Consider the following 15,151-nt stretch of genomic DNA (forward strand, 5'->3'; position numbering starts at 1 on the left):
TCCCCTGTCACACCATGTGAGCCATCATCCTCTGCTATGGACACAACTTTTTCACCCGTGTCCATCCATCCACACCCAAAAGCTGGCCCAAGAAAGCAGACAACAAAGGGCAGGAAAAGAAGGGAAACCGCTGTCCTTACAGATACTCCCATGAAAAAACAACTGGAGGCTGAGAAAAGCAGGTCTGCAGCTAAAGGAAAAATTAATTTCGGCAACAACAAAAAATCCAAACCGAAGAAGCAGAAAATTCAGGATAGTCTGATTGATTCATTATGTATATTTTAGACATGTTACAACCGTCCCTGTACACTGGGACGGTTGTAACAGTGGAGAGGCTGTATTAAAATCAATTTTGCAACCTGTACACATTTCATAAAACCACTTAAATACATTGTTTCAGCAGTTGACAGATTGAAGTTTATAATATAACAAATTGGTTATTCCAGTATAAATGGTTTTTGATGTATTGCTAAAAAATGCAAAAAGTGTTACAACTGTTCCTGGTCTCCCTACATTTTGTGTTTTGTATTTAGACTACTTATATTTATACATTGAATACAATTTTTATATATTACATTTTAAGAATCTTTGTTTTATTTATTTTTTCAATAAAAAAGCCGTTCTTCAATGTCAATCACCATCATTTTGAGGCACTCTTTTTTTTTTTTTTTTAAGTATAAAACCCACATAGGCCTACAGATGTAAAGGATTTGCCTGGCAAGCCAGACCCACATCAAGATGTTGGGTCTGGGAACTCACCACTGGCAGGGCTCACGCCGAGGGGCGGGATAAATGGTTATCTTTCAAGTTCCCTCTGCACGCAATAGGATAGCGCTACAACCAACCAGAGCAACGAAGAAGGTGACGTAGTCAGAGAGATTCAACTTTTGCCGTATCCGTTTGGCAAAACTCCGAACACATCTTCCTTTTTTTAAGAATGACTTCAGTGCCGTTGTTTGTTCTTTTCTCAAAGAAAAGCTTAACTCCAAGTCCTCCAGAGTTGCAGCCAAAGCCGATTCGAAAGACCGCTATTCGCCAGCAGCAGCAGCCATTCTTTGTTTTCAAGTAGCAGGGAATTCACACGGAACCGTCGCAACTCTGCCGTCACTATGTTAAGCCCGCCCACTGACTCGAGGCTAGTAAAGGATGACCAATAGCATTGCTTTAAAAAAAATTTTAAATTAATTTAAAATGACGAAAGAGATGCAAGGCCTTCGGTCGACAGCGACAATATATTCTTATTTGTAGCATTATAATTTAATTTAACATATATATATGTGTGTTTTTTTTTTGTTTTTTTTTTTTTTTTTCAGGGGGAATTTGATAATTTTCCACGGCACACCAGACAACCTGTCACAACACACTAGTGTACCACGGCACAGTGGTTGGGAAACACTGGTCTAATGATCCGTTGTAATTTGCAACATCAGAGAGGTGTAGCAAGCAATGCCCATTTAATGAGATTAAACTCCTGGAATACTGCTACCTTTTTCAACAAAATATGTTAAAAACTCATCTGCGTAACCACGATGCTTCATCAGGTTTCCACTGTACAAGATGCACATTTCAATACTAAGAGAAAGGCAGTGAATATACTTCTCCTTATCAAGAACATATTTCAAAATCACTGGTCCAGTATAAAGCAGAAATGTTTGGAATTCAGTTGCTTTCCAGTGCTTCAGTTCGTCCAACCCCCTGGTTTTTCTATTGCAGTCAGCAGGTATGTTCTGTCGGATAGCTTGATGAAAATGACTATGCTGAGCTGTCCAGTCAACAGGAGTCAACTCCTTTCCAGAGCACCAACAATCGCATAGTCACTCCTAGATCTACACAATACATAGGATTTATCGGGAACTGCTTGATCATATTAATGCCCAGATTCTGAAGAATGCTATTTGTCTTGTGATGATTTTTTTTTCTGTCTAAATGACTCATTTGTTCTGAGATTTTCTTAAAAAAAGACAGAAAAAAAAAACATTTTGTTCTCGTGAACTTTCACTTCACAAAAGCCACAGCCATAGTGTCCATTAAATTGAGCTATTCCTTTGAGTATGATGTTTTTGAGGATAATGCTCTTCCCATCAAAGCCGGTGTCCATCAATTATTGCAGCTCCTCCATGATATCACACAAAAACTCAAAATTCTCTGGTTTCTTTGCTCCTGAATAAAGAGCAACAATGAAAGGACTGCTCTTCACTTAATTGATGTTGATGACAGCACACTGAAGTGGCAATATTGTGAGGTTTATGAACTTAAAAATAGGTAAACCTCGATGTGATCATATCAGAAGTGTCTTGCTCAGACAGAGTAAGATTAATACCTTCCTTTATTCCAAAATATGTGTATTTGCCACCTAGCCAGCTAGTGTGATTACTGAAGCCAGGTGATTCTACACCTGAGCTGGCAAATTGGCTGGTTCACATGTACCTGGTTATGTGCCAGTACTCTGCTAACACAGGGCCAGGCCGCAGTGCATATAGGCATTATAATATGATATGAGAACAGAATTGCATGATCTCATGTGTTGACTGGGAAGACAATCTCACACATTTACCAGGAAATCACATTCGGAGACTGTATTAAGGGGTCTTTTCAGACAGAAGACCCAAAAATAAGTTTGTATCAGTATACACAGACCTTCTGTTTTCTGGCTGAAATGAATTGTTCTTGCCTCCGTCCCAGAAAGAACGTCAGATTTTGGCTTTATCTGGCCTTGGTTTGAAAAAGGTGGTTCTGGTGTACATGCTAGGCACATTTGAGAAATTCAACACCCAGCTAACAAATGCGTACCCTCCACTCAAAAGTGCACATGGCTTTAAATTATTGCGATGCACTCGAAGCCAAATCTTAATCTAAATTCTGGGTATTTTTGATACCTTATCTGAAGGGTCAGCGTAGCTTAAATAAAGCCACGGCCTACTTTGCAAAACTGCAAGACAACCTTCTTTTGCAATTCGTAATTGCTGGAACATCAACAGAAGATACGGTAAGATTAATGTTTTAAGTGAACATTCAATACACCTAAATTGAGACTGACATTCTGAAATAATAGCAGTAGTACAATTATATATAAATTATACATAAATAATACGTAGTAGTTAATGGTTACTGTCAAAAACATTTAACAGAATTATGTTTGTATAATGTTTTTTTTTTGTTGTTTTTTTTGTAAAAGATGTTTGAAGTCTGCCAGGAGTGCTCTGGAGTTGTTCCACTTTTTGAACTGGAGAAGCATATTCAACAAGTGTAAAAGGTAACCTGTCTTCAGTTCTATCTAAAGACAGTTATGGCTTCACTATAATACTATATCCACATTGTTGTGTGAATTTTACCAAATACTACATTTTTTATACCTTTTTGTTTTGAATGTGCATTCAAACTGATTTTCTAATGGTTGTTTATCAAAAAAAATTATATCTAATGCTTGACATGGTCCTCTTTTTTGCACTCCATTTGTGTTACTGATTCATAAAGTTAATAATAATTACATTACAGACACTGGTAAAACTTTATTTCAATAGTCGCATTTAGACATTCTACTAACTATCAGTAACGTATTAGTAGATTGTCTGGTTAATCTTCTAACACTTTATTGTGATACTCCTCAACAGACATTCTACTGATTTTTACTTAAGTTTTTTTTTTTTTTTTAAGGCCCAAAGGGCAAGAGCAGTGAACAGAAATGCACAAGAGAACTTCGAAAGTCTTGATCCTTTAGTTGTCTGTTTATTTTTTATTAAAAAAAATTTTGTAGTGCTTTTAGTAATTAAGTATGCATGAATGTATGTAATACAAAGAAATGTAAAAACAAAATAAATGAATATTTATACTTGTATTTCCTTATACTTGCAATAGTATTTTTCCCATATTTTTTATTTGTCCTTTTTTTTTTATTTCCACTTCTTCTTTATGTATAAATGTATTTTTGTCCCCATTTACTTATTTCCACATTTATTTATTTCTACATTTCTTTGTCTGTATGGTAATGAGGGGGCGTGTTTTACCTCAGGATCAAATACAATATCTTCTGGGATGCCGAAGTTTCGGAATACATGGTGAAACAGGGCTTGAGTTGGGACATATAATCTATATGTCTATAATCGATAGCGCAGTCCCATGGCCTGTGTGGTGATAGTTTTGTGGCAAGCTGCTTACTGAACACATCCTGGAATGCCCAGTATTTCAGGGGTATTTCCACTTGTAGATGAGACCCAAGGCTTTCGATGGAAGTGGACCTCACAACTACAATGGGTTCATCCTTGGGATGGCTGACGGTTGGGATGTTAGTAGTTGGAATTGTAGGGCATAGTCAGCGACTGTTGAGCGCCCCTGACGCAGATGGTAGAGTTGGTCATGCACAGCAAGGGTGCTGGCTGTTTGCCCGAACACCGCTTTAATATCGGTGGTAAAAGCATCTAATGAGCATGTGATTGTAGCATTGGCTTCATATGGGGTTCTAGCCCACTGCAGAGCTCTGCCAGACAAGAGGGAGATGATATAGGCTATTTTAGATCGTCCGAGATGGAAACCGTTGGGGCTGCATTTCAAAATACAGCGAACACTGCAAGAGGAACCCATCTGCAATCCTCCTTCGAGCCAGAGAATGGAGCTGGTTGGGTCATGGGACTTGCCACACCATCCAGCGACGAAGTCGATTTACCAGCGGGTGGATGGAGAGCTTGACGTAACGCTGCTACGCTCTTCTTCAAAAGAGCGGCGACGAAGAAGAAGACAAGTCGTTCAGTTGAAGACTGAAGATCCACAGGTTTGTAGTTGGTTGCAAAGAGCGGTAGTCATTGATGAGACAAGACAGTGTGTGAACGGTTTGCGTGGATATTTATGGACAGTCTTGATTAGGTACAGCAGGTGAGATTAATCAGAATTTTGGTGACTGAGATCGAATAGGTGGAGTGCTGAAGATGTTGTTGGCTGTGTGACAGTGAGCAATCCATCCAAAGCTTTCAATGATTTTGTTTCCATGTTCCCAGCATTCTTCTACCACTCCCTTTACTGGATGACTCTCTTTATAACCTTTTATATTAACCCAATGATTAATTCTTAGTTTATACCTACGAAAGTTTAAAGGAGCTTCCCCAACTTCTACCTGCATAGCTGCAATGGGAGATGTTCTGAACGCACCACAGTATATTCTTAAAGCTTGATTCTGTATTGCTTCAATCTTTTTGAGTGTGGTTTCAGATGCAAATCCGTAAATTATACTTCCATAATCCAAACTTGATCTGATTAATGTACAATATATTATTTTCAAAGATAATCTACAAGCTCACCATTCAACCCCAGATAAACATCATACAATATTTACTCCTGTTTTACGTCGCCAACCATAGACAGTATCCAACAGACAGAATTCATTCAAAGCCATCACACTGACTTGAGTAACATTACTGCAGCAGGTTTGCCTTCTGAAGGCATTGTGTAAAGTGACGCTGCATAAATTGGGACATAGAACTGCACTTTGCTTAATTGAGATTGTTGTTAGAATTTTGTTTGTAAAGTTTATTTATAAAATGTTAATAGTTGTGACTTCAGAAGCTTCAGCCAATAAGAATTTTACTATTAACCATGGTATTTTTTACAGATAACAATGAAACTTCATATGATCTGCTCACTGCAAGTGTTACAGTGTTGCTACATGCATCTAGAGCTGTAGTCAATTCCACCTTTGTCGAGACTGAGTCAAGTCCAAGTCAAAAGAGGTTTGAGTCAAAGTCAAGACCGAGTCCAAATGAGACAGTCAAGACAGAGACAAAAAAAGAATCCTCTTTGTTTAAGTCCCAGGTCCAGGGCAATAACATAAATAAAGTCATTAAACTTGACTTCTTGTATTCTTTCTTTTTATTATTATTTTCTTTTTTTAAATTGTTCAAATTGTCATTGTTAGCACATGACATCATAAAGGAAGCAAATTGACTTAAGGGTTGAGTCAAGGCCAAAATAACAAACTAAAATTAAATCTACCTTTTTTCCCAAAGGAAACTTATTACCCTATCAAAGAAAAAGTCTAAATAAAAATACAGGTACTGAACTGACTCCCCTAACCAAAACCAAGAGAAAACGTAATGTTCACAACAAAGAAAATGGCACCCAACCCCTACAGCTTCCGAGCTGAAGTGCAGTGACATTCACAGCAATTATAGTAACGGATGAAACACTCAGCCACATTAAAAGAAAAGAAAATAGTCTCCAGAAAACTTTACAAAAGAAAGGAGAGAGAGAGAGAGACCATCCGTCTCATCGTAACAAGACAATGTACATATGTACATAAAGGTGCTCTAAGCGATGTTGGGTGACGTCACTTCTTGTTGATGTTCGAAGTATTGTCAAACAAAACAGAGGCTAGCTCGACCCTCTCTTACCTCTCTTTGTGGTGCCTTTGCAGGTGTCTTACGAAATTGGATGTTGTCCCACAGGTTTCTGAAATAGTTTTGTTGTCAAATTTGCAGGTGGCCTTGTGTTTCCTCCTCTTCAGTGCACTGTTGACAAATTCTCTGTAAACCACTGCACGCCGACATTGTGTCTGTGGCCAAAATGAAAATGATTGATGACTCCGTGCAGAGCGCACACGCAGAGCCAGGCATATGACGCAGCCAGGCGACCAATGTCAATGCCCGTTCTAAATGGATAATGAATTAAACCAATAACGTTACCTGTTTTCTGAACAAGCGCATTCTATCAATGGTTTTGTTTTGAAGGAGAAAAAAAGCATATATTGCTGGACTCGGTCGACACAAACAAGAACATTTGGCAAGACCAATGACCAAGTCCGAGACAAATCCGAATGCAAATACCAACTAATCCAAGACAAATCCGGTCAAGAAAAATCGTGACCGGACTCGAGTACTACAACACTACATGCATCGATTTTAAAGTTGAACCAAAGCATTTAATGTAGCCTAATTCAAATACAATATACTAAATAAAAGGCCTCAAGTTGGAAGTAAAATCTGGGCTGTCTTTTTTTTTTTTATCAATTCTTCTATAGGTAGATCTTGCCTTTCATCAAGGTCGAGGTCAGGGATCTTGGGCTTAAAAGGTTGGGGACCACTGCTCTAGGGTATTTCAGTATAGCTGAAGCTCCCCTGCGGTTTCCCTAGGGATTAAGTTTTAATGGCGAGAGTCTTTGGCAAATACATTATGCCGCTCTTGTGTTTGCATCCCTTCTATGAAGCTGAGGGTTGCATTTTCACCCTGGGAGAAGTGGTAATATCGAAGATCTTAGTTGATATACTCCCTTTTGTAGGCTACTCCCTAAGGGCTTTGTCAAGGTGCTGATAGAGCCAGAGGTTTCCTTCGAGCGCTGCTCCAGGATATCTGCAGGTTTTTGAGAGTCAGATTTAAGACTTTTTAAGACCTTTTTAATACCGTGCAGAATGAAATTTAAGACCAATTTCATAGTAACAAATTTGCAAACAGCAAGCAATACCACAAATTACCATCCTTAAAACACATTGTTTATTGTATAGTTTATTGTAAAGAGTGAAACAACAATAAATTGCAAAACATCACTTTATTAATAATAATCATAATAATCATTAGGCAGAACAACAGCCAACAAAGATTTTAAACAAACACTTCACAGCAGTAACGTGTTTTTTACTGCATACTGCAGATCTCAGTTCTTTGCCCTTTGACTCCAACTCTGTCTCGATTTGCTTTAATTCATTTGTTTTTTTTCTTTATATTGCTTCCTCAGTGTGTTTGATTTTGTAATGAGCTGTGCCATCATGGTGCCAGCTTTTCCTTCAGCTTCTTCTGCAAGCTGATCAGCATCCTTCTGCAGGCTCGTAGATACCTGGACCAGAATTCTCTGGGGGTTTTTCAGGTCCTCGATGACTTCTTGTAAAGCTTTGTGCTTCTGTGCCTGGACATCAGAGATTTTCATTTTCTTCTGCTGATCTTGATATAGCAGATGCAGCAGAGGCCAGTAACTCCTTAGAGATAGGGACATTGAGGATCCCCCCACAGATGCTGCTGGCATAGTTGCATATTATTCGATGACTGACCATTGTCTCCTCCTGCATATTGCAGGTCTCCACTTCTTTGTTAATGGAGAATCCTCTCTCCACTGTTACCTGCCCATGGGACAGGAGAAGCAGTTTCTTGCTAAAGCTCCATAACTCATTATAGCTTTGCCCCAGAACACCATGCAGGAATATGTCTAGTCTGGTTTCTGTTTGTCGGTATGAGAGACATGTCTCATTTTCAACAGATAAACAAACATTAAACTGCTGGTTAATAACATCACCCGCAGAACAACAGCAAGGAAAAAATAAATAATTATTTCATTATAAAAAGTATGCATATAAATTATTTAAGGCGAGACATGGCAGGCAAAAACATAGATTTTTCATGCAGTGCATGGTCAGTTTTGAGATATTGGGCTAGTTTACTCCTACAATATGTGTTAAGTCACTATTTTTGTCCAAGAAATAAAGATAGAAAGCAAATAGCTAGTTATGTACTCGTAATGAGAAGTTAAATAGCTATACAGGTTAAAAACACATTAAAATGTTTTAATTAAGTAGCCATTGCAGGATTGTTTGATTCGCATTACAGCATCTCAGCCTGCACCTATGTACACCAAACTTTCCAGTAATACACTTAGCAGTATTCTGAAGATATTTTCAGAGGGATTTGTTAATAAAGGCAATTCCTGGCCTGATTTATGTGACATTTCAATAAACAAAATATGGCGAAAATCGATTTTTTAAGGCTATGGACAGTATATTTTGATTTCCTAGGTAATGAAAGCATATATCCTGAAATCCCTCTGATTTTTTTTTTTTTTTTTTTTATCTTGTGTGTAAACAAAATGAAAAAAGAATTTTGCACCTGGCTTTATCATATGTTCAGATCTATCAACCGAAAATATATGCAAAATCGCACATTTAATGAGATAATGCCTAATTTGCATAATTAAACATACAAATTTCAAAAACTTGTAATATATATTTTTTTATATACTTGTTTAAGTAATCAACTGAGGAAGTTTCATGGTGATATCTATTATTTAAAAACTGTACCCTATTCACCTGTAGTGTCTCGCCTTAATTACCTAATATTTACACAAGCCATTTTTACATTTAGTCAGTTAGTTAAATAATTAATTGATACACTACAACTGGGGCCTGTTTCAGAAAGGAGGTTAAGTGAAAACTCTGAGTATGTTAACCCTGAAATGAGGGAAACTCTGGGTTTTCTGTTTCAGAATGGGAGGTATGTTAAACCTGAGAAAGCAGAGTAAGTCAAGCCTGTTTCAGAAAGAGAGGTAACTTATACTCAGAGTCAGTTACCATGGTAACTTACTCTCTGAACCTAACCTGGTCGGGAGCAGGTTTTCTTCGGTAAACCCAGAGTTTCTTTCGATCTCCTCCCCTTTTTTAAAGAGGAAGTGGTGTTTAAACACCTCATTCATTCTTTCAGTACATTTTTATTAATAAAATTAATCTTTTATTAATAAATAAAATATTGTTTTTTTTACTGCTGTTCCTGTTCTATATAACTCCTTAACTGGCAACTGAAAATACAGTAGTAGATTAGAGTTACATAATGTAGTTCTAAACAAATTCTACAGAATTAAATGTGGCATTTACTGAAAATCACTGAACTGTGTTCATGTGTGCAACAGAAGTTGATGGACCGTCCTCCTGCTGTTCTTCCACACTCTGGGGGCGGAGGGAGAGATAAGAATACCCGTTTATACTTAGATTTAAACTTAGATTCTATAGGCTACTCCACATAAAAATGTGAAAAAATCTGAATGTGTAGATTGTTTGATGTGTAGACACTGTAGGCCTCTCTGTGGCAGCAGAAACTCTTTATCCCCATCGTCCTGTGAAGATGAGCATTTGGTTGAGTACACTTTATAACACTATTTGTCATAATTTCTGGTGTATTGAGTGGCTACTTACAAATGCCTGCAAGTTCTGTTGGGACAGGAGGCTCCAAAAGACAGACATTACCATCAGAATCTGTTGGGACCAACAGAAAACCCAACCCAAAGTAAAATAAATGGAAATATCAAAAATAGCCTATAGTGTATAAAAAAATAACACATATGTAAAACAATTTTATGAAGGCCCTTGGATCTTCGGGAGTGACTGGCTCTGAAGTCCGTCCAGGAATTCCCTCAGCCAAAAATGCTGTTGCACCGCTAGACACTGGATGCTATTTAGTTATTTAAATATTTACATATGTCAAATGTAAAGTCGGGTAGCCTACACCCATGATATGCTCAAGCCTTACTTGACTGAAATAGCCTATGTTTTTATGTTTAATTTTCAGCTGCTGCCATGTTCTTTTAATACCTGCAGGATTGCACATGAAAATTTAAATTAGGTTGAATAGCATACTGTTCTTCAGTTTCACCTCTGATATTATAACAGTTGGGTAAGTTACTTGTTGTATTACTAACTACAAATGACATCTTCAACAGTGTAATTAGATTAATGTAATAATGACTATCTTTAGAAAGTATTGGTCTACTTATTAGGCCTACTAAATCCCATATTAACCTCAACCACTTGAACAATACAAGGAGGGACAAGAAACTGCACTTTTAATGCTTTCAAATAAACAATATACAATTGCATGAATTATTCTTGAATTGACCAAAGTGTTTAGAGGGAGAAGGTTAGATTAAAAATATACCTTTTAAAAAATGTATGTTAAATATACAGAATTGTTCTATAGTCTAATGCAATTACATCAGATTTTACTTTAAATTACAGAAGAATTAAGAGTAATCCCTTTAATTAAATTACAGTATTTAGATTACTTGATAATTAATTACACCCATCACTGTATAATAGTAATTCAAATGTAAACGTAGCATTGACTCGAGCAACTATTTTCTCCCTAGCTAACTCTCTGTCCTTCGCTGTTGCAGCCAATATTAAAAAATAATAATAATAATAATAATATGTGTTCGTACTCTCCATATGCTTGCAGAAGCTCATCCAGTTCTGCTGGTGAGAAATATGCAGACCTCTTTTTGTCTGGCGGTGCTGTTGTCATGGTGACTCATAATATCTGTGCTCCATTGATAATGGCTTTTCATAGTTGTGGTGCACGCGCTTAACTCAGAGTCAGTCAACTCGGAGTTGATTGAACTAACTCATTTCAGCTGTTCTGAAACCGAAAACTCAGAGTTTCCCATCTCAGGGTAAGTCAACTCAGAGTTCAAGTTTTAACTTAGAGTTGGTTGAACCTCCTTATTGAAACAGGCCCCAGGACAAGAGTAAATGTATTGGTAATTCTACTGATGAAGCTGATAACATGCAAGGCCAGTACAATGTACAATGCACATTTTAGAGTGGCCTTTTATTGTGGCCAGCCTAAGGTACACCTGTGCAATAATCATGCTGTCTAATCAGAATCTTGATATGCCACACCTGTGAGGTGGATGGATTATCTCGGCAAAGGAGAAGTGCTCACTAACACAGATTTAGATCACACATCCTCGACTACCTCCGAACCTGGACACGCTGATCGGATAACATTCCGATCAGAAGCGTGTTTACACTTGTCTTTTCAATGTGTATGTGGTAGACTTGTAGTCAAGACCGCCTAAACCGAGACCAAGACACTACCAAGACCAGAGGGTATCGAGACCAAGACAAGACCAAGACCAGGACCAAGACCGACCAAGTCAAGACCAACACCAAGTCGAGACCAAGACCGAGACCAAGTCGAGACCGGAGGGGAAAAAAACAGACTGGTGTTGAAGCTAAGCAACTTGTATGAATTCAAGAACAGCAGCATACTAGGGTTCAGCCGCAGTTTACATTCAATACATATTAGACGGTATTACTTCAACTACACAGGCAGAACAATACAGAGACAGACCATGTCATGTGTGTGACTGTGAGCTCTCTGTAAATGTTTTTGCAGACTGGGTGAGATCAACAATGTGTAGCAATTGCATGATGGCTGTTACTGCACTATTAGAGGATTGAGACTCCCTCAAATGTTGTGTACTGTTGAGGACTGACATGACTGGTACTGATGGTTCATCTGAAAAAAACATCAAACACCTCCAACACCATCTTGCTCCTCCAACAACTGTCTAAAGAATGAGAAATATGTAACCAATTGAAATTATACTTAATGTGTAGATGAAATCGTAACATCAAATTAAAGATACACAATTATAAACTTGGATTAGGCCTAATGTTTAGTCAACACAACGGAGATATGCATATGATATTTAAAAGACCATTTATTTAGTCTAATACCATCTTAAATACAATACTGTAATCAAACAACACACACACACACAGATATCAAAGTCACAAATTCATCTAAGCAAATGCCTGCCTATCTCTGCCGATTTCGGAGTCTCCAAATGAATCCATATTGCAACTTTTAAATACATAATTCAATTTTTTAAAACGAAATTATAGGCTTAAGTGCAGAATCCGAAAGTTGGTCATTTTGTCGCTATGGTTACACACACACACACATGGCGGTGCGCTCAAAGTTATCTGTCAGTTGTGCAGTTACCCAAAATCTCCTGAATGAAGTTAAAACCCATCATGTCACTGATATGTGTTTTTTTAAATCAAGTGATCAAAGTGCTCGTTGCCGCTGCGATCAGTGGCGCGGATAAAGTGTTTTCTGGTGTGGCTCGCGCACACGCCGCACTTTCACTCGGACGCACGCTTCAATCCGTTCCGTTGCGGATAATAATGTTGCATTATCGAACGTTGTGTCGTCGTGGATATTGTAGTATTGTATTGCTAAATTCCCCGACCACTATGTCGGTCTGAGACAGCGAGACCTAGACAAGACCGAGAAGTCCGAGACCAAGACAAGACCGTGACAAGACCGAGACCACTTTTACGTGACATACATCACTAGTATGTGGACAACATCCGGATACAGGTCGCATGTTACTGCCAAGTGCAAACGCAGCCTATCAGAGATGGGGGACTCTGAATCGAGTCGCAAATTTAAGGACTTGAGACTTGCTTGACTAAATTAAAGGGGTGGTAAAACGCCTTTTTTCGAAGGCTTGATTGTGTTTGTGGGGTGCACTGTAACATGTGTTCATGCTTCGTTTTTAAAAATTTGCATTATTTTTCACATATTTAACCATTATTCTACACTACTCTGTCCCTCCTTGTAAAAACGGTCGGATGATTTCCGCGTTCTATGAAGCCCCCCCCCCTTCAAAATACGCAATGGGCTCAGATTGGTTAGCTGGCCCAGTGTGTTGTGATTCGCTAACCGCCAAGTGCACGTTGTTCGGAAACGTCACGCCCCCTTATCTTTACCGGTAGTTTGTGCTTCAGTAAACAACAGCGTCAATATTGCCATACCAGTTTGAGCCCGAATCAGACCCAGAGAATGTTAGTGGAGAGGATCGAGCAGAACCTGTTCAAGAACGGCTGTTAAAGGACGTTTCAGAAAGGTATGTTTTTTAAGACTGCAGATCGCTATATGACACTGTTACTTTTGTATATTTAGAACGATTGTAGCTAAATATCTGTCGCCTGAACTATTAATCCAATACGAACACTAAACATTGGCTTTACAACAGTAGCCAAATCAAACACAAAACCATGTTTAGCATGCCTGTAATCAAAGAATAATTTACACTGATCACATAAACGACAACAACCACGAACATTCCAAGTTCGCTGCGCTGGTGATATGTTTGTCGGATAAGTATGAATTAACGTTAGCATTTAACAAACTGGTTTGTGGAGCCAAACAGCGTTGTCCTTCGTTTACTTCCTTGCTACAACGTACAATTAACAATACAAACTATTACAGGAAAACACAACGACGAAAAATAAATCATACTTACAGGTTGTGGCCCGTAAACAGTTTCTGTTTTTAAAGTTGGAACTGCTCCATCTTTCAGGACTAGCCGTTGTGCGAATCCTTCATCGGAGGAGGGGTTTATGTAAATATTGGGCTTAGTGATGTCAGCAAGCCCGCAGGAATGTCGTGTAGTCCCTACTGGCCGTTTTTTGTAGTTCTTAGAAATTGATTTCTTTAAAAGCAAATATCTCCCTTTGCTTTAAATTTTGAAAGTTGTAACTTTGCAGATGTTGTTTATGCTCAAACAGCAACATTACACACTAACTAAAGTTAGAAAAGTGAAATCGTGTTTTACCACCCCTTTAAGAAAATTACTTTACTTGACTTTGACTTGAGTTCCAATGACTCAAGACTTGACTTGAACTGTATGATTCGAGAATGACATTATATTCATTTTTATATAAATCATCGCGTGAACAAACTCCATCGCACACCTGCAGATGATAGGTGCGTAGGATAATAAGACCAATTTTTCATTGAATGAGAAAAAAGCTTTGACCGAATTGATAAGTGACCCAAGCATTATTATAAAACCTGCTGATAAAGGAGGGGCGATTGTAGTCCAAGATACGAAAAAATACCAACATGAAATTCTTTCACAATTACAGAATACTAAGTTTTATAAAAAAACTTCCCAGTGATCCTAGCAATACTTATCGATCTGAGATATTGTCATTTTTAACAAATGCTAAAACAGAGGGTTGGATATCTCAATCGGAGTTTAATTTCTTGTATTGTCAACACCCGATTAGACCTGTTTTTTACACTCTTCCTAAAATTCATAAGAGACTTATTGACCCTCCAGGTCGTCCGATTGTGGCACAGACTAATTCCCTCTTATCGCCTTTATCTCAGTATGTTGATTTTTTTATAAAACCTTTTGTTTATTCGTTACCATCTTACATTCGGGATTTTACTGATTACATCAATAAGATTTCTGAGTTACATGATTTACCGGACATTTCCTTATTATTAACTTTGGACATAACTAGTTTATATACTAACATTTCACATGATAAAGGACTTATTGCCCTCAGACATTATCTTTCGTTACGTGAGGACTCTAGTCCACCTTCAGACTTTATCATTGAGATGGCCTCGTACCTTTTGAAATATAATTATTTCAGTTTTGATAAAGATTTTTTTCTTCAGATAAGTGGTACAGCAATGGGCTCGACTTTTTTCCCCTAACTATGCCAATCTATTCATGTTTTTTTTTTTTAGGAGAGTTATGTGTTGAATACAGAAAATAATCCTTTCTATTCACGGATTATCAAATGGTATAGACGATATATTTTGT

The 15,151-nt window shown here is 37.8% G+C and overlaps 1 protein-coding gene across 1 annotated transcript in view; it reads right to left on the reverse strand.

The window, feature by feature from the left end:
- The window catches only part of foxf2a (forkhead box F2a), a 377,307-nt gene that overhangs the window by 297,767 nt on the left and 64,389 nt on the right, over nucleotides 1-15,151 (reverse strand). The gene's annotated exons all lie outside the window — the stretch shown is intronic.

This window comes from Leuciscus leuciscus (genome assembly GCF_965113295.1).
Source record: "Leuciscus leuciscus genome assembly, chromosome: 6".
NCBI classification, from domain to species: Eukaryota; Metazoa; Chordata; class Actinopteri; order Cypriniformes; family Leuciscidae; genus Leuciscus; species Leuciscus leuciscus.